The following is a 27321-nucleotide window of genomic DNA, read 5'->3' on the forward strand; positions in this document are numbered from 1 at the left end:
TTTTTCCTGACGGGAGCAGCTGAAGGCTGCTGTGTGTGGGGTGGAAGAGCTCCTCAATGATTTTGCATGCCCTCCTCAAACAACGATCCCAGTAGATCACATTAATGGGGGTAGGGAGATTCCAGTGATTCTCTTTTGATCCTGTGGAATGATCTCAATCCATTTCTCTGCAGCAACCATACCACACTGTGATGCAGCCAGCTAGAATGCTCTCGAGAGAGAGAGCTCCTGTAGAAGGTTGACAGTCTTCTCAGCAAGTGCAGTTACTGTTGTGCCTTCTGGACAAGCGAGGGGATGTTGCATGATCTTTAACAAGTTGTAAGATGCAATCTATTAAAGATCACAAAATTGGGATGAAAATCTACAACTTTTAATTCGACTTCTAAATGTTTTATGGATTGTTTAAAATTTTCAAAGGCTAAATCTCACTGACAAAAGGCAAAGGAGGAAAAACCCAACACCCAACCCCAACCAACCAATTTTCCCCTGCAGCCGCTGCAACCGTGTCTGCCTGTCCCGCATCGGACTTGTCAGCCACAAACGAGCCTGCAGCTCCTCCATAAATCTTCGTCCGCGAAGCCAAGCCAAAGAAAAAGAAATCATGTACAACAGATTGAGTTTAGAATTGAAAGTTCACAAAATAAACTTTTCCAAGAGCAAAAAAAATTACTTTTAAAAAAAGTTATAATTTTCAATATTAATGAGGCTGCCAAAGAATTTACTAGGTAGCAATCTTAGCTTGGAAAAGCTATAATAACTCGTTGAGATATCATGCAAGAAAGTGCAATATTGTTAAGGAAAGTTCATAACACAAAGTTCTTGTCAATTCAGCTGATTTCTTTTGATTCTAATGGAAAAGGCTGCAAAATAGCCCATCTTTGAAAGGAATGTAAATGGCAGGACAAGGTCAAGGTTTGCACATAAACCAGTGTAAGCACAGGAATCCCGAAGCTGACAGAATTTCTATGGTGCACTGACTCCAAATGCCAATAGTTTCATCATTACTGCAGCTGCAAGAATGAAAAGAAGAAGATAGCTAAAACAGACCTTTTAATTATTCAACAGTTATGGGAAACCACAATCAACCAGAGGCAAGACCTGGATCTACACACCACAATAAGTTTTTGGATGTCTCTGGGTGAACTTCAGCAGCCTGTATATGTAAATGTAATGAAATATGACCATTTGTCCAATGCCCACATTAATTCAAGGTTCAACCTAGTTAACTCTATGTTTACTCAAAAATAAAGATTTTAATCTAATACAGTACTCTTTAATTTGAGAAAAAATGTCTGAAATTAAGATTGTTTTGACAAAGATGAGTCTATTCAGAAGGATTTTGTAACTGAACAAAACACATGATAGAGCATAATACCAATATAAATTGAACTCATCTGATCAATCTTCCTGCCTCACATTTGCAGGAAAATAAATTTAATTCTAACCTCCAACACTGCCTGTGATCATGTGGATTTCCTTGGGTCCTCTATTTCCTCCCATTTCCAAAAGGCATGCAGGCCAGTATTTAACTGGACATAATAAAGCCTCAATTTTACATGCCCCAATTTAACGCAAATATCGTGATGAGTCATTGGACTCGGGCGTCGGGCTCCCAGATTGATTTAAAATGCATTCAGAATAACTGGGATGTTCCAAATAAAGGAGAAATGGAAATTATGTAGGAATACAAATTAAACACGGAAATACAATGAAACCCCGATTTAGCGCGACCCCGCGATTTTCGCAATGAGATTTTATGGATCCCAACGATCGCTTTATAATGGAGTTTCACGTATGTTGATGGGTTGTTGAATCTGGGAACAATTGTGAAGAATATGGAATACATTAAAATGGGATTAGTATAAATGGCTGCTTGATGTCATCAAGGACTCAATAGGTTGAAGGGTCTATTTTCATATTATATCACTCTGCTTCCAATTGTCATTGTTTCCTTATCTTCTACTTAATCCATGCTCTAAGTGACATGGATTAAGCTTGCCTTCACAGGCTGTCACATATCTGCGGTTCAAGATGAGCTGAATGTTATACCCTGGTGTATCCAACCTTTTTCTCTGGTGCTGAACTTGCCAATAAACCTGTGATCAAAAAAATAATGTAAATGGCTTACTTATTTTATTGTACTGTTTTAATTAAAGTATTTGTCATTGTTTTAAAGTACAGTATTTGAAATATTTTAATCAATTAATATTTGCTTTTATTATTAAAGTAAAAACACAAAGCTGGAGAAATTCAGCAGGTCAGACAATGTACTTTATATAGCAAACATAAAGATACATAACCAACATTCTGGGATTTAGGCCATCATCAAGGTATGGTTTATGGAGTAAAAAGGTTTCACTCCTATTTTACTTGCTTTTATTATTGAATCTTTTTGAACTGTTATAAAATATCACTGACTAACAAAGGCATTTAAAGAACATCCCATAAATAAGTGGTGATCCCTCAAAGACCTCAAGACATTCCAGATGTGGGCCTTTGGGATCCTCAAGACCTGCCACATGGAACCCATTCCCATGGGATGTTTCTCAAGAATGTAGGGTCAGCTTTGTGGATTCAGAGATGGTCAGTGCAGATCAGGTAGTGAAGGGATCCACGACAATCGGGCCCAATATTTTTTTTTAATTTAGAGTGATAACTTCTAAATACGTTGTATAGTTTTCTTTTGGATTAGCGGCTTTCAAGGTTATTTTTTTTTAAAACAATTTCAATAAAATTCCTTTTCAGTGAAAAAAGAGGGTATTTCCCTGGTGGAGGAAGTTAGGACCAGGCAGAACAAGAGAAGGCATTTGGTTTGATGAGGAAAGTTTTTTTTTGCTCAGAGGATGAGGAATCTTTCATAGTCTCCAACTCAGAGGGCTCAATTACAAAGAGAGATGGATAAATTTCTGGACACGAATGGAATCAAGGACATGGCAATACTGTGTAAAATGGCACTGCGGTAGAGGATGAGCAGTTAATTTGATAAATGGTAGAATAGCCTGTGTTATTTTGTGCGTAAATAAGAACTACATTTCCCAGCATGCAATGTGTGCGGTCGACGGAAACCAGAAGTGATGTATATGAGGGGAGTTGCAAGCAATGTCAATTATTGTTGGTTAAAGACAGTTGGAAGTCTTTGGAGGCAGAGGATACAACACAAGGAAAAATAAAGTTCATTAATTGATAAACCCACATAAAGTTGTTGTTCTTGAAAGAACAAGCGGAACATGGATTCAGAAGTGTCTGAGTGAGTAAGAGAAGGCAGTAGTTTGTAAGGATGGATAAGTTAAGTCCTCCCACACTTATCCAATTTACTGGCAATCTAGCCGATAATTGGAAATGCTTCAAACAGCAAGTCAGCATTCATTTAAAGGCTGGTGGAGCAGAGGAGACCGATAGAAAACAGAAAGCACCCATATTTTTTCATGTGATGGAATTGATGGAGGAGCTTTCATGTTGGACACTCTGATGGAAAGATTTGAGGAGTATTTTGTTCCAACTATAAACATTACTTATGAGAGATTCAAGTTTTTCTCATGTGATCAAAAACAAGGTATAACCTTCCACCAATACTTAGCTGAGCTTCACACTCTGAGTAAGTCCTGTGAATTTGGAGTTTTGAAAAATTCACTCATTAAACCATATAACCATATAACAATTACAGCTCAGAAACAGCCCAGTTTAGTCCTTCTGAACATTTTGTCCCACCTAGTCCCCCTGACCCACATCTGGTTCATTACCCTCCACATCTCTCTCATCCCTGACAGGATAGTTTGCGGAATCCCAGATTATGGACTTAGAGAAGGATTGTTGCATGAAAAAGATTTGACATTGGAAAAAGCTGTGAATATGATTAGGCAGCAAAGACCACACAAGCACAAGCTAAGGAGCTCCACAGGATTGGCACAGCAGTGTATGCAATGAAGGCAGATAGGCAGATAGGAGTTTCCCAGAGCAACAATGAAGCAAAGTGGTAACCTCAAACAGGAAATGCAGCAGGTGTGGAGATAGACATATTCCAAAGATGTGTCCTGCCTATGGAAAGTCACGCTACAAATGTGGGAAGAAGAATCACTTTGCAAAGTGCTGTAAGGCAGGGGAAACCAAGAGAAGGATATACACAATGGATGAGGAAATGGAGGAATTCTTTGTAGATTCACTATGGACTGGTGCAGGCCAGAAGACTGCGATAGAATCTTTATTCCATACTTATCCAAAAGAATCACTTTTGCCGTCACCATCAAAGGAGTCACTTGCAACAAACTGCTTCTAGAGAGTCACTTAATCGAACTGACACAGATGTTCAGACCTCTGGGCCTATCTTTGATCCATCTTCAGATATGGAAAGTGAGATAGAAGATTCTGCAGGGACTATTGAGAACTTTAGTTGGTTAACTAGTCGGTTTACCAGTTTTGTAGGATTGCAAGATTAAGTGAGGAGCTGGCCAATATAATTGATTCTGTTTCTTGTAACAATGATGCTCTTTGTTTGGCAAAACAAGAAAATAATGAGTACCACAGGAAAATCCAGACACTAACCTATGAAATTGATGCACTGAAGGGAATCAATCAATCCCTTAAGTAACAGGTGTAAGATATGGAAGACTGCTATGATAAAGAGGCCACTAATGCCCAGGACACCATTTCCCAGCTTGAGAATGAAATTAGTTATTTGAAGGATGAGATGGCTCGACATTTATAAGAGCATCAGAAAAAGGCCCTGGAATTGCTGGAGCAGGTAAAAATATCCAAAGAAATGGGTAGAAAGACTTCTGTCACTGTTACCAGGACATCATAATGCATGAAGGTCCACAACAAATTAGCAGCTGTCTTGGCAGAAGCTGTGGTCGATGCTGTTCTGACAGTGAAGAAACCAAATGACTCAATGGATCTCTTCATGGTTGAAATTATGGAGATGAAACACAAAATAAAAACAGAATGAGACATCTTGTGAAGGGAATAGTAATGGATGATGGTGCTCGGCACCTGGACATGGTGGAAGATGCTTACATTTTTACCTGCTGTATTTCACTGGAGTAGGAAAAGACGGAAGTAAATTCTGGATTCTTCGATAAAAGTGCTGACAAAAAAAATATTGTGGAAGTGGAGTGAAAGTTCATGAAGACAGAGTTAATAAAATCATAGCATTGAAAAGAAAAGTTTGTAGAGATTAAAAAAAAAGGATTTGTAGCAATTAACCAAAAGAGTTTTGATTATTTGCTATTAGATGCATTTGCAAAAGAAGGCACTGTGGTCTTAAGCAGAGCAAAGTTTACTTGTGGAGGACTTCACCCCAGAATGCTTGGGCCATGCTGGACATGTACATGAACATACCTTGGGTGAAGAAAAGTTCACCTTTGTTGAGCAATGGTCAGTGATGCTGCTTCTCAAAGGTCCAAATAAACACACTTTAACTCCAATCAAACATGCAGCGCTGATGGTCTGCGTGCAGTGAAGAATGCAATTGCGGATGGGGATGTGTGGCAGATGCTTTGATCAAACACAAGGCCAATGTAAAGGGCAGAGTACATTAAGGAGTGCAAACATTTGCAGATGCTCTGTTGAATTTTTTTAACTTTATTTATTTGAAAAATTATTAGTAATCATACAAACTACAGATAATAACAGGATTTTTTTTTACATATATAAAAGAAAACATTTTTAAAAATTATATTAAATTCCCACCCCTTCAGCCAGCTCTCTTAAAGAGAGCCAAAGAAATATATAAAGAAAAACTAAAAAATAAAATAAATCAAAGTACATCTAAATGCATATATTCCAAATATAGTGACCACTTTTTCACAAAAAAAGAATAATTATCATGCAAAACATATGTAACTTTTTCCATAACAATACAAACTTTCATTTAATTGTTACCATCACATTATATTATCTTTATTATCTTTCCATGTACTTGCTATACATTTTTGAGCTACGGACAATGCTAAATATACAAATGCAATTTGAAATTTATCCAACCCAATGCCTTTAAAGGAATCAAATAACCCAATAAAAAAATGGATTGATCTAATGGTAACTTAAACTTGTACAATTTTTCCAAATTTAGCTTAATTTCTTCCCAAAATGGTTGTACATATCTACAGGACCAAACAGCATGTAAGAAAGTTCCAACACATGTACCACATCTAAAACAAGATTCTGAATTACTAAATCCATATTTTTTCAATTTCTCAGGAGTTAAATATAACTGATGCAAAAAATTATAATTAACTATTCCATATCGTACATTCGTCAATCTAGTAACATTATCATGACAGATATCCATCCAATATTCTTCAGGAAAAACAAAAGTTAAGTCATTTTCCCAATTGAGCTTAGATTTCTCCCATTCCGGTTTATCCATATTATCTTGTAATACTTCTTCTTTGGCTTGGCTTCGCGGACAAAGATTTATGGAGGGGGTAAATGTCCACGTCAGCTGCAGGCTCGTTTGTGGCTGACAAGTCCGATGCGGGACAGGCAGACACGGTTGCAGCGGTTGCAGGGGAAAATTGGTTGGTTGGGGTTGGGTGTTGGGTTTTTCCTCCTTTGCCTTTTGTCAGTGAGGTGGGCTCTGCGGTCTTCTTCAAAGGAGGTTGCTGCCCGCCAAACTGTGAAGCGCCAAGATGCACGGTTTGAGGCGATATCAGCCCACTGGCGGTGGTCAATGTGGCAGGCACCAAGAGATTTCTTTAGGCAGTCCTTGTACCTTTTCTTTGGTGCACCTCTGTCACGGTGGCCAGTGGAGAGCTCGCCATATAACACGATCTTGGGAAGGCGATGGTCCTCCATTCTGGAGACGTGACCCACCCAGCGCAGCTGGATCTTCAGCAGCGTGGACTCGATGCTGTCGACCTCTGCCATCTCGCGTACTTTGACGTTAGGGATGAAAGCGCTCCAATGAATGTTGAGGATGGAGCGGAGACAACGCTGGTGGAAGCGTTCTAGGAGCCGTAGGTGATGCCGGTAGAGGACCCATGATTCGGAGCCGAACAGGAGTGTGGGTATGACAACGGCTCTGTATACGCTTATCTTTGTGAGGTTTTTCAGTTGGTTGTTTTTCCAGACTCTTTTGTGTAGTCTTCCAAAGGCGCTATTTGCCTTGGCGAGTCTGTTGTCTATCTCATTGTCGATCCTTGCATCTGATGAAATGGTGCAGCCGAGATAGGTAAACTGGTTGACCGTTTTGAGTTTTGTGTGCCCGATGGAGATGTGGGGGGGCTGGTAGTCATGGTGGGGAGCTGGCTGATGGAGGACCTCAGTTTTCTTCAGGCTGACTTCCAGGCCAAACATTTTGGCAGTTTCCGCAAAACAGGACGTCAAGCGCTGAAGAGCTGGCTCTTACATAACAGAAATATAGCCCTTTTTAGGTATCAAAGACTCAAATTCTGACAATACAGGTAAAATCATCACTCTACCATAAACATTTTTTTACCAACGATCAAAGTTGATAATAAACAAATAAAGAATTGTCAGCAATATCAAAATGCTCTTTCAATTGAGTAAAAGAAAGAAACCGACCTTCTACAAAACAATCCAGCAATGTTTTTATACCCTTAAAATTCCAATTCTTTAAATGACTATTAAATAATGAAAAAGGAATAAGCTGATTATTATATAATGGCGTTAAAATAGATAATTTACCTTTTGATCCTATAATCTTATTCTTTTTTGTCCATAACATCAATAGATGTTTTAATATTGGCACATTATACTCCTGTAATAAATTTATATTCCACTGAAATATAAATTGATATATTGCAGTTTCAGAGGTACATGCCATCTCAACTTAAGCCCAACTTGGAGGCCGATCCAAATCCATCAAACCACTAATAAATTTAAGTTGGGTTGCTTCATAATAGTTCTGAAAATGAGATAATTGCAGTCCACCTAATGCATTCTTCCAAGTAAGTTTATTTAATGCTACCCTTGGTAATTTACCTTTCCATAAAAATTCCCTCGTGACTTTATTTAAGTCCTAAAAAAAGTTCCTTGTAAGAGAACATGGTATTGATTGAAACAAATATTGAATACATGGAAAAATATTCATTTTAATACAATTAACCTGACCAATTAAGGTCCTTCCATTTAATTAAATCTGCTTTAATCTTTTTCAATAATGGAACATAATTTAATTTATATAAAGATTGATACTCAGTATTCACAATTATTCCTAAATATTTAATTTTATCCGACCATTTCAAATTAATAACATTTTTATAAACTGAATAATCTCCTTCACCAACTGGAAAAAAGTCACTTTTATCCCAATTAACTTTATATCCAGATAATGATCCATACTGTAATAAACATTCCTGTAAGTGCAGCAAAGATTTTTCTGGATTTGTTAAATATATCAAAACATCATCTGCAAATAAATTAATCTTATACTCTTCGTCCAAAACTCTCATCCCTTGTTTCTGTTCATTTTGCTGTATTAATTGAGCTAACGGTTCAATGACCAATGCAAACAGGGCTGGTGACAATGGACAACCCTGTCGGCTAGATCGTATCAGTTTAAATGACGATTAAACTTGTCCATTTGTCATCACCCTAGCAATCGGGTTTGTATATAAAGCTTTAACCCAACCAATAAAAAAGGGGCCAAATTTAAACTTTTCCAAAACCTTAAATAAAAAATCCCATTCGACCCTATCAAAAGCTTTTTCCGCATCAAGTGCAACCACCATTGGATGGTTAGGTTGCTGCCAGTATGCATTGATCAAACTAATTAATGAAAGAATGTTATCTGAAGTATGCCAATTTTTAATAAAACCTGTTTGATCTACATGTATCCATTTAGGTAAATATTTAGCAAGCCAATTTGTTAACACTTTAGCTATTATTTTATAGTTCACATTCAATAAAGAAATAGGTCTATATGAGGACACCTTTAACGGATCTCTATCTTTCTTTGGAATTACAGTAATTAAAGCACTAGAACAAGATTCTGGTAACTCATAATGTTCAGTCACTTGTTGTAATACCTCCTCGAACACTGAAGAGAAGTCTTCATAAAAAACTTTATAAAATTCCACCGAAAACCCGTCATCACCTGGTGACCATTAGGCATTTCCAAAATAGCAGTTTTAATTTCTCGGTCTGTAAATGGAGCTTCCAAATCTATAATATCATCTTCTTCTAATACTGATAACATTAATGTAGATAAAAAGAAGAATCAATAGATCCATTATCCCATCTGCCCTCAGAAGTATATAATTTTTTATAAAATGAATAAAACTGGTCATTGATTTCCTGAGGTTTATAGGTAACTATTGAATTATTTTTAACAGCATTAATAACCCTTGAGGTCTGTTCCTTCTTTTACTGCCATGCAAGTACTTTGTGTGCCTTCTCACCCCATTCATAACATCGTCACTTAGATCGATTAAGTAAACATTCAAATTGATAAGTCTGTAATGTATTATACCGCTGTTTCAATTTAGTCAAAACTATTTTCTGATCTTCTGTCACTCTTTTCTGAAATTCTTTCTCCAGTTCATCGATCTGCTTTTCTAATTTAAGACTTTCAGCCATATACTCTTTCTTAACTTTAGTGGTATAATTATTTGTCCTCTTAAATAAGCTTTTAACGCATCCCATAATACAAAATGACTTTTAATTAAGAAAAAAATCAATCTGTCCCTCAACAAAAGCAACAAACTCAGGTTTTTTCAACAACATTGTATTAAACCTCCAACTATAGGATGAACGTACTACCGCTGAACTTTCATAAGAGAAAAAAATAATAAAGAATGATCTGATATAACACTACTCTTATATTCTGCCTTCAATACCTTTCCTTGTAAATGTGCCGATATTAAAACAAAATCTATTCTAGAAAAGGAATCATGTCAGGAAGAATGAAAAGAGAAATCTTTCTCTGTAGGATTAATCCTTCTCCAAATATCTACCAAATTTAAATCTTTTACTAAAGCCCCAATTTGTATCGGCATCTTTGATTTTCTAATACATTTTGGAGATTGATCCATCAAAGGATCCAAAACACAATTGAAATCCCTCCCCCCAAATAGAATATTAGTTTGACTTAGTAACAAAAATAAAACATTCATCATCTACATTAAGTGCATAGATATTAAGTTCATTAAAGATTTTACAGTCCAATTTTAAAACCCTCCCAGCATTCCTCTCTACATTCTATAACTCAAAAGATAAATTCTTATGAACTAAAATCGCTACATCTTTTGTCTTAGAATTAAATGAAGAAAAAAAAACATGACCAATCCAATCTCTTTTCAATTTCAAATGTTCTTTTTCAGTCAAATGTGTTTCTTGTAAAAAAGCAATATCAATTTTCATTTTCTTAATATAAGCTAAAACTCGCTTTCGCTTAATTGGATTATTTAATCCCTGAACATTAAAAGTTGCAAATTTCAAACTAGACTTTTTAATAAACATTTTAATACAAAAAGTCGCTCTCCTACTAATAAACAAAATCCACTCTCCCTCCCCTAATATGACAGAAAAAGTTTATATAGAAAGGAATACAATTAATTCCCCCAAAAAAAAGAAAAATAAAAGAACCACTCAAAGGTAGTAATTCCCCCAAAACACTGGGTGTGGTAAACCCCACCAGTGGCAGATGATTATCAAAGATATCAGTGCCATCCACCTCCCCCCGGCCAGAAATACAATATATAATAATATAATTCAACATCATAGAAATATTCAGCCCTGCGACTCCAGTCCCAAAGATTGGTTTGAATCTTCAACATCAGTAAGACTGTGTGTCAAAACCTCCTTCTTCCCATCATTCTCATTCTTCCCATTCTTTCCATTCTGTCCATTTCCATTTCCATTGGCCATTCTTTTAGGTGACGACAACGAGACTCTTTCCTGACCACGTAATGAATTTACGAAAACCATTGCATCATGATCATTCTCAAAAAATTGAGACTGATAATTGCCATAAAAAACCTTCAACACAACAGGGTATCGAAAAGCAAATTTATATCCTTTCCACCACAACACATCTTTAGCCGATTTGAACTCCCGTTGACGTCTAATAATTTCTTGACTCAAATCAGCATAGAAGAAAACTCTATTGTTCTGAATCATCATTGTGGCTTGACTTTGTCTTGCCTTCTGTACCGCCAACCGTAGAATCATTTCTCTATCCTGATCATTCAGGCACCGAATTAAAACTGCTCGTGATGCTTGTTCCAGTAACGGTTTCCTCCTTAACGCTCTATGTGCCCTTTCCAATACCAAACCACCCGTAAAGAACTCTTTACCCAACGTCTCAGGGATCCAGTTCTTAAAATTTTTTATTGGATCTGCACCTTCAATATCTTCCGGAAGACCTACAATTTTTACATTATTTCTCTGAATTTGATTTTCCAATGAATCAATTTTTTTCAATAAATCTCTCTTCTGAATTCCCCAATCCACGAACGAATCTACCACTTTCTCTATTTTATTTTTATTACATACAACTTGCTCTTTGTATTGAGAGAAAGCTGTCTCAAGCTTTTTAAAATTTTCTTGTACTACATTTACTGAAGTACAGCATTTATTAACCTCTCTTATGTGTAGATATATCTTCAGAGACATTAAACATTGCAGATTGCATTTGAGTTATTTGATGAGACACAGTATCCATCTGGTAAGCAATCCCTTCCAGCACAGTTAAAATAGAGTTCAGTCCAGATTCTAGTGCCACATCTTGAGACCCACCTTCTACAACCTCCTCCTCCAATTGTTCCTGTGAATTGGTCGTGAAAGGTAAATCTTCTTGTTCCAGTGTTGTCAGGGCTTTTCCCATGTGGCTGCGGGTCTGGACACCCGGCGATGGCACCCCGACCACATCGGGGCGCCGCCCTCGGGTCCCCCTGCAGACCACACATGCTCCAATAAATTGCGGTCCCTGGAAGCACCGCGCATGCCCGGCAGGGCCAGGGGCTGCGCAGGGGTGGTCTCCAGTGCCTTCCTGCGCATCCCCAACTCCCCTAATGGCAGCTTGGGCCCAAGGGCTCTTTGTTCAGTCGGATCACCCGCACGCTTGACATCGCGAACGTGCGGGTCAACGTCGGTCGATTTCTCAAGAAGCCGGTGCCATTTTGCAGGCATAAGACCGGTGCCAGCGTAATACTTAGCCTAGCTGGAGTTCTCTATGGCTTGGAAGCTCCTGACAGCAACTCCGTGGTTCCAACTGGACAGGTAGGCCTCAGTTCTTCAGCAGGTTTAAAAAATAGTTTTTTCTGTAGTTGATTCTTAGGTTTTTTAATTTTAGCCGCCATTATAGGCAACTAAGGTACTTATAAACAGAAATAAAACATTTATATACTTAGATTAAAGTTTAAAAATGGGTGTTTAAAAAAACTGGCTGGGGAGGATTTGGACCGCACGCCTGCCCTCTATGCCATCTTGCCAAACCCCCTGATGCTCTGTTGATTATTCCCAAGGTACTTTCACAAAACTTAGGATGTGACCCTCAAGAGACACACTCATAAAAATTTAGCCAGAATATTCTAAAAATAGTCAACTTGCTGGAGTAGATTTGAACTATCAGGTGAACAGAACACAAAACACCTTCTGCGTCTTCTGTGCAAGAACACTGACCTCAGGCATAAGAACCAGATTTTAAAAAAAAAGACAAGTTCTGCTGCAACATTTATATTGTTCAGTGTTTGTGTGACTAGCTAACATTTTGCTGGTGTGAAGTTCATTCCAGTTGATCATCAAAAAGAAAAGCAGTACCACTTTAAGAAAGGCCTTGCCTGTTAAATGAAGACATATTTTGTGACTGTTGCAAAACCAATGCAGATGGGCAATAGTTGTCTAATCTACTGTACTTGTACATACTCTGTAAATATGGTTGTTATGTAGACATTGTGTTTTTGTTTAATTTGTAAAGAGGAAGGATGAGTTATTATGCATGTAAATAAGAACTACCTTTCCCAGCATGCAATGCAGGCAGTTGGACAGAACCCGGAAGTGGTGTATATGAGGGGAATCATAGGAACATAGGAAGTAGGAACAGGAGTAGGCCAAAAATGGCCCATCGAGCCTGCTCTGCCATTCAATACGATCATGGCTTATCAAATTTATGACCTAACTCCACCTACCTGCCTTTTCCCCGTATCCCCTAATTCCTCTATCATGTAAAAATTTATCTAAACAAATTTTAAATATGTTTAATGAAGCAGCCTCAACCACTTTCCTGGATAGAGAATTCCAAACATTCACTACTCTCTGGGAAAAACTATTTTTCCTCATCTCTGTCCTAAATCTACTCCCCTGAATCTTGAGACTATGTCCTCTCGTTTTAGTTTCCCCGGCCAGCTCAAAAAACCTTCCTACATCTATCCTATCCATACCCTTCATAATCCTATATGTTTCTATAAGATCTCCTCTCATTCTTCTGAACTCGAGCGAATACAATCCTAGACGATTTAATCTTTCATCATGAGTTAACCCCTTCATCCCAGGGATCAACCTAGTAAACCTCCTCTGGACCGTCTCCAAAGCCAGTATATCTTTCCTCAAATATGGAGACCAGAACTGGACACAGTACTCCAGGTGCAGTCTCACCAGTACTTTATACAGTTGCAACATTATCTCCCTACTCCTGAATTCAATTCCTCTAGAGATGAAGGCCAACATTCCTTTTGCCTTCTTAATAACCTGCTGCACCTGCAACCTAACTTTTTGCGATTCATGCACAAGTCCCTCTGCACAACAGCATGCTGTAGTTTTTCACCCTTTAATTTTATTTTTCTTGCCAAAGTGGATAACCTCACACTTACTAACATTGTATTCCATCTGCCAGACCTTTGCCCACTCATCCAGCTTAACTATATCCCTCTGCAGACTCTCCACATCCTCATTACAATTTGCTCTTCCACTCAATTTGGTGTCATCCGCAAACTTGGCTACACCACATTTTGTCCCCTCCTCCAAGTCATCAACGTAAATGATGAACAGTTGTGGGCCTAGCACCGACCCCTGCGGCACCCCACTTACCACTCTCTGCCAACCTGAAAAACTCCCATTTATCCTGACTCTCTGCCTCCTGTCAGACAACCAATTTTCGATCCATGCCAATATACTTCCCCAGACTCCACTTTCCTGTAACTTACTGAGAAGTCTCTTGTGCGGCATCTGATCAAACGCTTTCTGGAAATCCAAATATACAGCATCAACCTGTTTCCCTCTATCCACCGCACCCATTATATTCTCAAAGAATCCTAACAAGTTTGTCAAACAAGATCTTCCCTTTCTAAAACCATGCTGCATCTGCCTGATTGAACCCTTACATTCCAAAAGTTTCACTATTTCATCTTTAATGACGGCTTCAAGCATTTTTCCAACTACAGACGTCAAGCTAATTGGCTGATAATTTCCAGTCTTCTGCCTACATCCCTTCTTAAAAAGTGGTGTGACATTTGCTGTCTTCCAGTCTGCCGGGACCTGCCCAGAATCCAAGGAATTTTGGTCTGTGACCACCAATGCATCAACTCTAACTTCTGCCATTTCCTTCAGAACCCTTGGATGCATATCATCAGGACCAGGTGATTTGTCTGGCTTTAGTCCCATTAGTTTCTCCATCACTACTTCCTTTGTAACCACTATTTTATCAAGGCCCTCCCCAACATTCGCATCCTTAACTCCGCACTTGGGCACGCTGGACATGTCTTCCACTGTGAAGACTGACACAAAATATTTGTAACAAGTACTGTCAGTTATTGTCAGTGCAAGAAATTTGGAAGTCATTTGGAGGCAACACAATGAAAATAAAGTTGGTTAATTGATAAACCCACATAAAGTCGTTCTTCTTGAAAGAACAAGCATAACATAGCCTTTAAAATATCACCTTGTTCTCTATCTTCCTATATTCTTTGTCCCAGGACATCTTCCTGTGTGGGCTAGGCACAGCATCAAATTTATCCAGGATCAAAATTTACTCTGAACTATAATAATACAATTATCCTTTTGCATCATGTAAGATTACAATTTTCCAAATTAATTATTCATTAGGCTCTTTGATTAAAATCAAATTAAAGGGTCAGTTTGAAGAGCTAGTGTGAATGTGCCTTGGTGAAAAGTTGTCCTTACCGGTATTAACAGCAAAAGCTCATGAGTATAAAAACAACTAGTGTATTGATTAAAACATCTGTAAGTCAATGGGAAGCATTTGCCTGGACATTAAGCTTGGGTACTGCCATTGCAGCCTGTTCCACACAAAATAACATTGCATAAGTCTTTAGGAGGTGCTAAGAAGGAACTCAGGAAACTTTGAAATAAGTAGGAAATTAAAATCTTTCCCCTCTTCCACTCCAAGTGTGGCCTCATTGTGAGTCTAACAGAAGTTCTCAGAGCAAGAAGTCTCAAGTGTAGCTCACTTGATGACCAGTTCTTCCACTCTGCTGAGGTGTTATTTACTTCATCACTAAAATCTCTGCAAGACAAATCACTGCAACTAATGTGGATAAGATGGCAATTAAAGCAAATCCTTGTTAAAATTTAAATGTTAAAAGCTTTGGTGAAGGAGATTTATATAATCCTATGGCATTTGCAGCACCTTTAGCTTTAGTACAAGAATAGGAATTAAATGTGTTAAATTACAAACACATTTTGCAAAGAAATAAAATAATCAAAATTGATGTTTCTTTGTTGGAAATGTTGGCTACAACTAATTTCCAAAATAGAGTTTAGATAAATTAATTATCATTGAGTGAACCAAAAATAGCAGCTTCACAAAGAAAATATTTTCCCACTTCAATTATGTGGAAAATGTGGTTGCACTAGAGGTATTGAATGTTCTCTGAGGAAGGGTAACAGAGCATCAAGAGGCCAGAATGCTCTGACTTCTGGCTGAAGGAGCCATTGGAAGCCATCGGTAAGCTGCGGCAGCGCATTCTGGACCTGCTCTAATGTACAGCCACACAGGATTCGGGAACAAGCTGGAGGGCAGATGCCTTGCTCCGTCCCTGGATTCGCCAGTGAGCTCAGGGATATTCTGTGAGCTGCTGAGCCAAGGTGTTGAATGTACTTAGCCTCTTAGGTTTATGCTAGCCATTCCCAGTGCAACACTTTGTTTTGCTCACTGCATATTCTGTCTGACCGAGAACATGGAAAGGGAACATACAGTGGCCTCCATAATGTGTGGGACAAAGACATTTTTAATTTACTTTATTTGCCCCTGTTCTCCACAGTTTTAAATTTATAATCAAATTATTCACGTGATTAAAGTGCACGTTCCAGATTTTACTAAAGTTTAATTGTATACATTTTGATTTGACCATGTAGAAATTACAGCACTTTTTATACATAGTTCCCCCATTTCAGGGCACCATTATGTTTGGGATATTTGGCTTCATAGGTGTTTGTGAGTACTCATGATTGTTTAGTTGCTTTATTGGTGCAGGTTTAAGAGAGCTAGACTTGTTTCTAAGCTTTTGATCACCTTTGGAGTCTGCAGTTACCATTTTTCTACATGAGGACCAGATCCATGCCAATGAAAGTCAAAGAAGCCATAATGAGGGTGATAAACTAGAATAAAACAACAAAAGACATCACCCAAATCTTTCGATTTCCGAAATCAACTGTTTGGAACATTATCAGATGAAAAAGCTTACCAGTAAGCTCAGTAATCACAAAGGGACTGGTAGGCCAAGAAAGATCTCCACTGTTGATGATAGAAGAATTCTCATCATAATGAAGAAAAATCCCCAAATGCCTGTCTGACAGATCAGAAACACTCTTCAGGAGGCAGGTGTGGATGTGTCAATTACTCCTGTCCGCAGAACACTTCATGAACAGCAATGTAAGGCTCAAATGAGGCTTCAATTAAATGAAGAAGGTTGGCTAAAGATGGGCAGGTAAACAATAATATGGGTAAACAATGAAATAGAGTCAACATTTCAGTGAAACAAACAGAAGGAAAAGGATAAAATGTGAGCAAAAGAGCTGAAAAAAAAGCAGCAAATGGCATTTAGTATATTGATTTAGTCTCCATCTAAAACTCAAAATGGTAGAATTTCAGTAACTCCATGCACATATATAATATCTGACTTGCATGCACATATATAATATATAATATCTGACTTTCATGCATCAGGAAGATCTACAAAGATATTTGTAATTTTGACGATGATTCAAAATAAACATTAGAAATCAGTAACTGTCCTTTTCGAATTTTTTAACATTTCATATTATTTTTTTTTTGCCTGTCAAAAATGATTTCAAACATCCTGGGGGAAATAATCTGAAATACTTATTATTCATAACATATAATTTCCATTTTATGAATTTAAGATCACTGATACATAGAGTTCTTGCCAAACATGGTCCTTTTGTTTTACTCCAAGTTTTAATGAAATTTAAGTGGGTAAATATCAACTTTCAAACATACCGGAAGTTATCAAACCATAAGAGAAAATGGCATGAGAGTTTACAAGCGAATGTTTTAAATAAAACTAAGAATTCATACAAGTCAGCCTGTGAACTGGGCTCATAATTTTCTTAATTTAGAAATTTGCATTGCTGTGTGACGATCCCCAATGTAATCAAGGAGGATCATTCCAATCTTCAAGGTAATTATTAGTTTCACAGTAACAGTGTCACTAAAAGAAAGAGTTCTCAACTTGCACAGTACATATCACTCAGCAAATTTCCCAGCAACCAATTTGGAGATTCAGTGAGTGACCCAGGCACACATAAAATACAAGCTGAGCTAATGTAATAGTATTTTTCCCAAGAAAAGCAAGACATTGCTAGATTGCCCTTCTAAACCCTATTGATTACATTGGAAAATGAAGCGTTGAAGGAGGACATATTATTTAAGAATTTCAACAATATACGTATTATTTAACCCTGCAATTTAAACTGAATTTACAATGGTGCTGCCTTTAGCTTATGATGCAAAAAGAGACATGGATGCCCAATTAAATTTATTTTAGAATATTTTATGTTTCACTGGCTGAAATATGAAAACGGAATTTAACAAAGCATTGTTTGGCCTTCTAGTGCTAATAATGCCCCCTTGTGGAAAGCAAATAAATACTGAAAAGTTGTTAACAGAAAAACATTTTTTTTTGTTTCCAGTTACTTGAGGTTGGACGTAAATAGATGATAAAATAGTTTCTCATAAAATTAGGAGAGTGGTAATGAAGTCAACATGAGGAAATACTAAAGAAGGTATATCATAAAATTAAATCATACTCAAGGGCCGGAAGAAGTTGGATTTGGTTTTTTTCTAATATTTCCCTTTAAGATATACATAAATGTTTCACTCAAAAGAATGCCAAATTGTGAAAAAAAGTCCATCAAGTCGCTGCAATAATGAATATCAACATATCTTGAGCTTGATTATTTAGTAAGTTGGCTACACAGGAACCTTTTAATGAGATTAAATATGAATTAGCGGTATATTTAATGAGGGCATTAATAAAATGTGTTGGCCATTGTGAAGAAACTGGTGATAAGACATAATTTAAGTATAAACTTATAAACGGATGTAGATGGATTAGGCTAAAAATAAACTTGTCATAAATCTTTTCTATGGATTCGTTAAGTGGTACATCCAATTGATGTAAAGATATACAGAACAACACAGAAACAAACACGTACAGATTAGAATGCGTTGATGTGTAATCATGGTTTGGCTTTGGTCAAAACTTACTGGAATGTGATCGCATCTTCGATCAATCACATTGTAATATCCTGCTTAGGAGGTTAGACTTCACTGATTCTTGTGAGGTTTTGGGTTTCTTTGAAAAAGAAATGGGTAACAAAGACATATAAATGAATGAAACAAACAAAAATTCAGATGTTGGAATATGCTTATGAATTTTTTTTTAAAGTATGATCGATTGCATTAATAAATCAATGCTACAGCAATTTGTTTCAACATGCAGGGATTCTTCATTCTTGGGTTAATTGTCTTGTAAAATGGAACTTTCACTGCCTATTTCAATCTGCTCCTCCATCCCCTACAAACAAGAGTAATTCTGCCATTATACCAAGGAGAATAAGGCTACAATCTTCCTCCATAGTGACATTTCAGAAGACTGTCACTATGTTTCTCCCAATACTCGTTGTTCCCAAATTGCCATCAGGAACCAGCAGTAACAGGAACACCTGCACTGTGCTCCTATCATTTGTTATCAGCAGTGGCCGAAGGAAGAGAAAGCAGCATCAAGTCTGGCAGGGATGGAATGAGGGAAAGACAGGTCAGGGAGTAAATTATTAGTTGGCTTCACCATCTGTATTTTCCCTCGTTACTTGCTGCAGTCTTCCCCATCATTTTCCAGAAATGAATGGAACTTTTTTTCTCTCATGACAGTGATGTGTGGATGATCGTATGACCAACATACAATATAATTTTGTTTTTAAACAAGAAAGTCGTTTACATAAAAATGCTGGAGAAACTCAGCAAGTCATGAAGCGTTCTTTATGTACCAAAGATAAATTAGATTAGATTCGAGTCCATTGTTCGGGTGAGATGCAGCCTTGATGATGCTCTTCGCCCTGCCCAGGCAGTGTTCCTGATAGATGCTCTCAAGGGTGGGCAATTGGATACTGATAATCCACTGGGCAGTTTTCACCACCTGCTAGAAGTGCTTGAAAGTCTGATATGAGACCATTGCCATACCGCACTGAGAAGCCAGAGGTAAGTAGGCTGTCGATGGTACAGCGGTAAAAATCCATCAATATCCTGGGACAAAGGTCTACTTTCTTCATGCTTCACAGGAAATAAAGGTGCGATTGCACCTTTTGATTAGGATGGAGGAGTTCATGGACCAGGTGAGATCATCAGAAATGTGAACAGCAAGGAATTTAAAGCTTGATACACACTCCATCATAACTCCATTGATGTAAATAGGGGCACAAGTGTGGCTTCCAGCATTCCTGAGGTCCACAATGATCTCCTTGGTCTTCTAAGTGTTAAGTGCCAAGTTGTGGTCAGCACACCATGCAGCCAGGTGCTGGAACTCGTCCCTATAGGCCGTCTCATCATCCCCTGTGATCAGGCCAACCACCATGGTGTCACCTGCAAACTTGATTATGGAATTAGAACCACATAGGGGAATGCAGTCGTAAGTGAAAATGGAATACAGTAGAGGGGACAGCACACAGCCCAGGTGCACGCCGGTGCTCAAGGTGAGGATGGAAGAGAAGAGATTGTCTAACTTAACAGACTGGGGTCTGTTAGTCAGAAAGTCCAAGGTCCAATTGCAGACGGGTAAACTGATACCAAGCTGGCAAAGTTTGGCGATCAGTTTGGAGGGAAGCACAGTATTGAATGCTGAACTAAAGTCAATGAACAGCATTCTGGCACAAGAGTTGGAACTGTTCAAGTAGGTCAAGGCAGAGTGAAGTGCTGTGGAAATGGCATTCTCTGTCAACCTGTTGATACGATAGTCAAATTGATGAGAGTCCAGTGTGGTGGGCAAAAGAATTTCAAAAGTGATAGAACCAGTCTCTCCAAGCACTTTGCAACTGGATGGATGTCATTCAGACTCGTGGTGGTGGGACGCTTCGGCACTGGCGTGATGATGGCAATCTTGAAGCTTACGGGGACAACTGCCTGGGCCAGGGACAGATTGAAAATGTCATTTAAGACCCTGGCCAACTGTTCTGCACAGATCTAATCACATGGCCAAATATACCATTCAGACCAGCTGCCTTCCATACACTCACCCTACTCAGGGTGGCCCAAACATCAGAGATGGAAAGTGAGAGGGACAGTTCATCAGGTGGAAAATTCACTTTGAAGGTGACCGGCTTGTTCTCTTGATCAAAATGAGTGTAGAAATAATTAAGCTCCTCAGAGAGGGAGGCACAGCTGGAAGGGGGCACAGTACTAGGTGGTTTATAGTCTGTAATGATCAGTATGCCATGCCATATACGCCGGGAGTCTGAGGAGCTGAAATACTCCTCAATCTTTTGTTTGCCTGTATGTTTAGCCTGAGAGATTCCTCTCCTTAGCTTGATACATAACCAATGTTTCAGGCCTGAACCCTTCATCAAGGTATCTTGACCATATATATTTTTTTGCTTTCAATTCATTTCTTATGTAAATGGAAAGGAGAATTTTTTGTTAAAAAGTAACATATCAAACAATTTCTTCTTCAAATGATAGTGTGATACACAAAACAAAAACACCAACACTGTCACACTGTACTGATTTTGTATGTGTGTGTGTGTGTGTGTGTGTGTGTGTGTGTGTGTGTGTGTGTGTGTGTGTGTGTGTGTGTGTGTGTGTGTGTGTGAGTGAGACTGTGTGTGAGAGAGAGAGAGAGAGAGAGAGACTGTGTGTGTGTGTGAGAGAGAAAGACTGTGTATGTGTATGTGGGAGAGACTGTGTGTGAGTGAGAAAGAGAGACTAAGAGAGAGAGAGAGAGAGAGAGAGAAAGAGAAAGACAGACAGACAGACAGATAGACAGACAGACAGAGACAGAGAGACAGAGACAGAGAGAGAGAGATAGAGACAGAGAGAGAGAGAGAGAGAGACTGTGTGTGTGTGTGAGAGAGAAAGACTGTGTATGTGTATGTGGGAGAGACTGTGTGTGAGTGAGAAAGAGAGACTAAGAGAGAGAGAGAGAGAGAGAGAGAGAGAAAGAGAAAGACAGACAGACAGATTGACAGACAGACAGACAGAGACAGAGAGATAGAGACAGAGAGAGAGAGAGAGAGAGAGAGAGAAAGACAGACAGACAGACAGATAGACAGACAGACAGAGACAGAGAGATAGAGACAGAGACAGAGAGACAGAGAAAATAGTAGAATCAAAGTCATGCAGCACAGGCCCTTTGGATCACCATGTACATGCCAACCATCTAGTCCGACCTACAACAATCCCATTTACGACCACAGTCTATTATACCATGGTGATTCAAGGTTCAGTCAGTTGCTTCTTAAATCTGCAATTCTGCTCAGCAAAGAGGAAATATTTCTTAAATTCTATACTTTCTATATCTCAAAATTCTGTACGGATCTATCTGATCTCATCTATCAATCCCACCTATGCACTCTTTCCTTATAACTGAAGCATTCCATCTCAGGCAACATCCTGATGGATTTCCTCTCCAATCACATCCTTCCCATGGTGCAATAACCAGAAATACACGGTACTATTCCAACCATGACATAAGTAATGATGAGCAATAGAGTAACATAACCTCCCTGAATTTCTATTCAATGCCTCCGTCAATCAAGGCAACCATCTCAAATGCATTCTTCCATTCTTCTTTGCCCTCTAACAACTTCTGCTGCCTCCTTTAGGAATTCTTACACTTGTCCCTTTGTTTCTTAATACTTTCTAGAGTCCTACGATTCATGTTATATATTCTATCTTGATTTAATCCTCTCCCCACCATGTGCATCAACTCATACTTATCAGGATTAAATTCCATCTGCCATTGTCCCGCCGAGTTTATCAGCTGATCACATAAGATTAAATAAGGAGTGGGGTAGAAAGCAATGGCCCATTCCTTTCCAGTTTTTGAGGAGAAAATAGTGAACATATATAACTGCAGTCGTGAGTTCAACTGCAGTTAGGGCTTTTCAATCATCTGGTTAGTACTAGGATTCCTAAAATCTTCTCACAAGTGCTCTATATACTTTCTGATCACTGCTAGTATTTTATCTCCTATATTATTTTCACCTGAAGTCAGTGATCAAGGCTGGTTCATTTCTGAAGTCTTTGTTGCGACCATTCTTCATTTATAAACTTAAATATAAATTTTTGTGTTTTTACAATAAAAGAGACCTGTGAATCTGCATATGCATGGACGTCAAGTTCGGTCATGCTTATTTGTCCTTCATACCATAAACCTTGCACTGTAGAGTGAAAACAAGAAAGCGTTTCTCTGGACCGTGGAGCTGGTTCTTTACCTGGCTAAATTACTTCAGAAACTTTTTTTAAATATAAATAACATATCCCTTATAAATACCACGTTTCATATGCTAGCCCTGAGTCCCCAGAAGCGTCACAGCTTGGGAGAAAAAAACTGATTCGCAATCTGGTTGTGAGGGCCCGAATGCTCCCAGATGATAGGAGAGATGTGTGCGCATATTTTCTTGTGCCCCTCCATGTTTGCACAAGTTGCCCTCACGCATGCCTTCAAAGGGTGGTCACAGGATAGCACATTTTGAATCTCCCTTTTCTCAGGACACTGATGTTAAATGCATTGCTTCATCGTTCCCAGTGTCTTGATCAACTAACTCAGCACAAACCAAAGATTAATAAGGAACCTCTTTGCCAATAAATGGTTCAATATTGCCCACATGAACCATCAGTACAGAGGTGAATCACGCTAAACTCATGACTAAGGCTAAAAATCTTCAATTTGGGCCAATACCACTGGGACTGACTCTGCCCTACACTCCACACTATTTTTACGATGTGCAGAGTAAAGTTGTAATATAGAAATTAATTGCCAAAATCAAATACTTTTTATAAATATCAATATTTCAAAGCATTCATATGTGTGAATGAGTCTAAAATCTGGATACTCAATGCCCTTTGTGTCAAAAACTGTTCCCACTAACATATTTTTCAATGAACGCAGTAACAGCTATTGAAGCAAAATAAGATTGTACAACATTTTGAGTCGATTCAATATTGAATTTTTAGACTGTTTTTAAACCAGCTCCTGGTGAAGGAAATGCTAGGGCTGCTGACATTCCCTGTGGGTATGTCTAACGAGTGCTGTAGATTATATTTACTCCCCATTATTGAATAGATTCACATTCTTCCAGGTGTGGCATTGATTGGATGTTTAAGTAATAAACCACCATATCCAGGGAATGCATAGAAGAATGACCCCTGAAAAATGCATAAATGTAAAGATAAAACAAGGATTTATGATCAGAGGAAAAAGGGGATAAATCCAATATCCCTAAAACAGTGCAGGTATTCAAAGCTAATTATCCAAATGGACACAGTGATTACAATCAAGGCACAAGAGACTGCAGGTGCTGAAATCTGGAGCAAAAAGGAGCTGCTGAAAGAACTGAGCACCTCAAGCAGCATCTGTGGAAGGAGCAGACTCAATGGGCCAAATGGTCTGTGTAGAGGGCGTCGAAAGAACCAAAGACTTGTTGATCCAAACCAAGGCTTTTATTAACTAAAAAACTGGAGCATATCACAAGTAGGTCGACCAGTCCAGAATGACCTGGTCTGGCTAGGAGCAATCCTTTAAGACCTGCCAGTAGGTGTGGCTACACTCTCAGCCAATCACAGTCATCCTACACTACCATCTGTACATAGACATATTGGTGATAGAATTTGTACTATCACAGTCTGCTTCTCCTTTGTCTTGTGATCTTGTGGAAATGGATATTCAACAATCAAGACCCTTCATTTGGACTGAAAGAAGAGGCAAGATAGGGGTGAGCCAAGAGCTGGCAAGTGATAGGTGGATCTAGGTGAGAAGGGGTTTATTGACAGATGAACTCATGGGGAGATAGCTGGAAGGTGATCAGTGGAGGCAAAATGGGGATACAGACTATGAAAATAGATTTAAAAATGAAGGCCAAGAGTGGGACCAAATAAGGAAGAGATGGTGGGCAAATAGGAACTGTAGTGGAGAAGATCGAGGGTCTAGTGGGAGGAGTGTGTGGGTGATGAGCCAATGGAGTAGGTGACATGACAAGGGACTTGTGGAAAGAAGATTGTGTACAAGAGAAACTGGGTGAATCTGAAGATGGGGCTGGCAGGTTACCTGAAATTGGAGAATTCAATATTCTTTAATAACCTTCTACTTGGTCAAAGACAGTAGATGAAGACAGCTGCAAATCCCACCTGTCACTACATTAATCTCACTAATCACTGCTTAACACTTCCACATTTCATATTTTGAATGTAGATACTAAACAGTGTCAGAAACTTTACGGGCACCCACTGTGATACATTCCTGAACATTCCCTCACAGGAGAACATTGCCCAAAACAGCCAATGGCAGTAGGAAATCAAAGGCCCCATCTGAGGGTTGCAGCCCCATTGTTTGGGGAGAGTATTTTGGTGATACTGAATCCGGTAACAGAGCCAGTGGTCACTGGTAGATCAGAAATCATTGATATCTAACCTGCCTTCTGACATTCAACTTCCAATCATCAGTGATAAGACCTAGAAGGAGAACTAGGGCCATTCATCTCATCAAGTCCGTTCCACCATTGAAATCATAGCTGATGTATTGTTCCTTTCAACTCCATTCTCTTACATTTTTCCTATAATCTTTGATCCTCTTACTAATAAAGAACCTATTAACCTCTTCTTTAAATATACCAAATAATTTGGCCTCCACAGTTGTCTGTGGCAACAGGTTCACTATCCTCTGACAGAATCAATGTCTCCTCATCTCTGTTCTAAAGGGATGTCCTTTCATTCTTAGGCTGTCCCCTCTGGTCCAAGACTCTCGCATCATGGGAAGCAGCTTTTCTATCCACCCCTTTCAGCCCACTCACTATTTGCTGTTTTGATGAGGACCCCCCCCCCCTCCACATCCTTCTCAACTCCAGCAAATACATGCCCAAAGCCATGCAAAAAACAACCCTCATACCTCTCACTTCCCTCACTATCAACAAACCCTTTCTTCAATTCAGAGGAACAGATCATCGAATCTGGATGAGCCATGGGAATCTGAGAAAGAAAGAGACATGCAAACATTACATCCTTCTCTCCCATTCTCCAGTTCAGTTCCTGACACTTCATGGGATGTAGTGGGCAGGTAACTGGTGAAATCTGTACATGTGACCTGCAGGCAGGACAGGAAGAGATGTCAACTTGTGCATATCTCCCAGGTGATGAGGTCACACCGGCTCTGATCCAAAGGATTTTGATGAGAACTGTAATGGGATAGCCATGAACAAAGGATGTTGAAAATATGAATGGTGGTTCTTGGTTTGAAGCTTGCAAGAGGCCCATCATTCTCTGAACTGCCCAAATGTCATTGGGCCAATACATGACTCATAACTACCCTTTGATGTGGCTAGTAATCCATTCAAGGCATAATTAAAGATAGACTGTACATGGTGGATTTTCTTGTTATGTTCATATCCTGCAAATTAATTTTTTAAAACATTGCCATCCTACTTTTTCCTTGACCTCCTACCACCACTTTCACCTTGTACCTCCATTTAGATAGCAATAATTATACTGTATCCAGGCAGTGGAGGAACACTAGACTGGATTATGTCAAGAAGACACAAGAAGAAGCCAGTTATGATCGAAGGCACACCATTACTTGACTTTGTATCCCCTCCCCAACCAGCCACCAGGTAATTTGGAATCTGCAGATGATGAAACGTGGGGCAAAATTGACCAACAGCCATGCTGGAGGACAAGGTTAGCCCAAGCGCCAACTGACTGGAAGGTTGATGTAACAGACCACAAAAGAATGTTGGTAGGTTTGCACAACAAAATGGATCCTTCATTGGGAATGGCCCCAGAAAGTGAGTGCTTGGTTTCAAGAAACACATTTGGGTCTAACACCAAGTAGATAGAGGCTTTGCATAAATCACCACAAGTTCCGACACTTACTCAAGTTCAACATGGTTCCTGCAGAGCAACACAGTGGAAGTATTGCATCAGTCATAACTTAGCATGGTCTTCATTGAAGATATGCAGTACACCTTGGTCTGATCAACCATTGTACCACCTGATGATTCAACACCTAGGCCATCCTTTGGCTTGCCATATTGAAACTCAGAGCAGAAACAGTCTATTTGGACACATGCCTGCTCTTCCATTCAGTCCCATCATACCTGATCCATTATCTCAATGAAATATTTCTGCTCTCACCCCATATCTCTTGAAGACTTTGTGTCCTGGTGAATACAGTCCCAGTTGATCCATTCTTTCCACTTTTGATAGACCTGCCTTCCCAGGGTCAGTTTGAAGGACTTTGTTTCACTTCCTCTATAGAGTTGCATTCATGGTCAAGGAGAACAAAACTGCAGGTGTGATCTCACCAAGACTCTCCATAATTTTATCTTTGATCCTTTTCCAAAGTCTTTGCCTTTCAAGTGAAGCAACACTTCACTTGTGTATACGTGGGAGTGATCTACTGCACCTGGTGCTCCCTTTGTGGCCTTCTTTACATTGGAGAGACTAGCCGCAGGCTGGGAGATCACTTCGCTGAGCACCTTCGCTCTGTCTGCATCAGCAAAGCATTCTCCCAGTGGCAAACCATTTCAATTCTGCATCCCACTCCCATACTCACAAGTCTGTCCATGGCCTGAAGTACTACTTGTAAATTGAAGGAACCACACTCAATTTTCTGTCTGAGCACTCACCAACCGGATGGCATGAACATCAATTTCTTTGGTTTCTGCTAACCTACTCTCCAT

General features: G+C 39.0%; 1 pseudogene; it reads left to right on the forward strand.

Moving 5' to 3' along the window:
- The first annotated feature begins 3960 nt into the window (after positions 1 to 3960).
- On the forward strand, positions 3961 to 18093 carry LOC138762472 (T-complex protein 1 subunit zeta-like; annotated as a pseudogene).
- Positions 18094 to 27321: the final 9228 nt, after the last annotated feature.

The sequence above is a fragment of the Narcine bancroftii genome, chromosome 4 (assembly GCF_036971445.1).
Source record: "Narcine bancroftii isolate sNarBan1 chromosome 4, sNarBan1.hap1, whole genome shotgun sequence".
In the NCBI taxonomy this organism is placed as follows: domain Eukaryota; kingdom Metazoa; phylum Chordata; class Chondrichthyes; order Torpediniformes; family Narcinidae; genus Narcine; species Narcine bancroftii.